This window comes from Aphanomyces astaci (genome assembly GCF_000520075.1).
Source record: "Aphanomyces astaci strain APO3 unplaced genomic scaffold supercont1.42, whole genome shotgun sequence".
NCBI lineage: Eukaryota > Oomycota > Saprolegniomycetes > Saprolegniales > Verrucalvaceae > Aphanomyces > Aphanomyces astaci.
This window is the reverse complement of record NW_009798305.1, coordinates 632,769-634,458: the sequence shown is the minus strand read 5'-3', so window position 1 is coordinate 634,458 and position 1,690 is coordinate 632,769.

Sequence of the window (1,690 nt, the reverse complement as noted above, 5' to 3'; positions counted from 1 at the left end):
CGGTAGGATGGGTGCTCGACCGAAAGATGTTGATATTTCGATGACGCCGGGGTCAGCTTTTGCCAAATGCTTCCGAAGCGTCCGCGATAGAACGCCATAGGCCTCCGCAGCAGTTGATGCCGTGTGTATTTTGCTTAACACATCGTGGACGGCCTTGCCCATGGTGACCTGCGTGTATGGCGTTCTTGCCGGCATTTCGTCGGTTCAAAAATGGAAGAACCTTTAATATGTAATACTTTTTCCCTCCATTTATTCATGCAGGTTAAATTTGTCGAGAGGTTGCCTTTTGTCCAATCAGAGTTGATTGGCGTTTTAATTGGATGAAATAAGTTGGCCCATCAATGATCGGACACGGTAATATTAATTTTATCCCGGACACTCTGTGTGATTTGTCTCCGGAACTTTGGTACTTCGAACTGGGCCTAATACTACTCGGAGGGAGTAACGTTTTAGGACAAATTTAAATAAATCCTCGTAACGTAGGGTACCAGTCATCGGCACTGTTGTAAGCCAATAGAAATGCCCGAATTCCTCTTATTGGTCAAAATGTAGTCCCTCAAGAATTAGTGCCCCTTATAAATTAGATATTGGACCAGACAATTTTGTGTTGATCATACAGAAATCGTTACAGTAGCAGTTATTGTGCTTTGCACCTTTTTTGGCAATTCCAGGGTTAAATTCATTGTTTAAAAATTTCTCAGGCTTAAATAATGTCTAAAGTAACTTGAATAACGGTTGGGTGCGTTGTTTAAAGTTACTTTATCTATTGCGATGCGATGATTGGTTGGTTGAAGGTGGTTTTACTGGCACTTTCGTAAAACAAGTTGTTTGCCGTTTTCATTCTGGCAAACAACTTGCTTTACGTCAACATGTCAAGGTGCTTGACGCAATGAAACTGAAGGAGCTATGGCCGGCCACATACATGACCTCCCATCCGTGATCACTACAGTACTAACATTATCTACTCCGAGTAATGTATATAACGTTAGGGATATAGTTAGGCTACAGTACATGTAGTCGTCGCTCTGTCCAATGATTCAAAGCTATGCCATACCTTCAACTCTTGATCTGCTCTAACCTTAGCACTGTACGTGGAAGGCAAGGGCGCACTACGACTACACGATGTATAGTACTCCCATTTCACATCCTAATACGGTATGCATCGTGATGAACTGGTGCTTGTACGGCGTAAGTTGGCCTGGTGCTGCAACTCGATTACTAGCACCTGAAATAAAGTAAGGGTTGTTTTATTCTGCTGAAATGCAGAACTTGTGTTTAGCGTTGTTTTATCTTCAATCGGGCTTTTATTATTTTAAACATCTGGTTGTTTAACGCAGTTAAACAACGGGCAAACTACATGAAAAGCACAATACTTGTTGGCTGGTTTACGTTCGGCACTACAGTATTCCACCCCTCGCCTACGTTATCCTCACTCATCTACTGCATACTGTACCGCCTTGACAGGACACTTCGAAAACATGTGGGTATTTGACCCACCTGCTGATCAGTGTCCGAATAGAGAGAATGTGCAGTACAGTTCCGCAATATCTTATTCCTGTTCAAATATAATATACCTTTATCATTTTATAAATTCCAGTCTGCTCGCCTGTTTTGTACACAACCCTAATCTATACTTACTTCAAGTATAAAATTAGGCACATCACTGGTCATCAATGTAAATTTTGCAAGT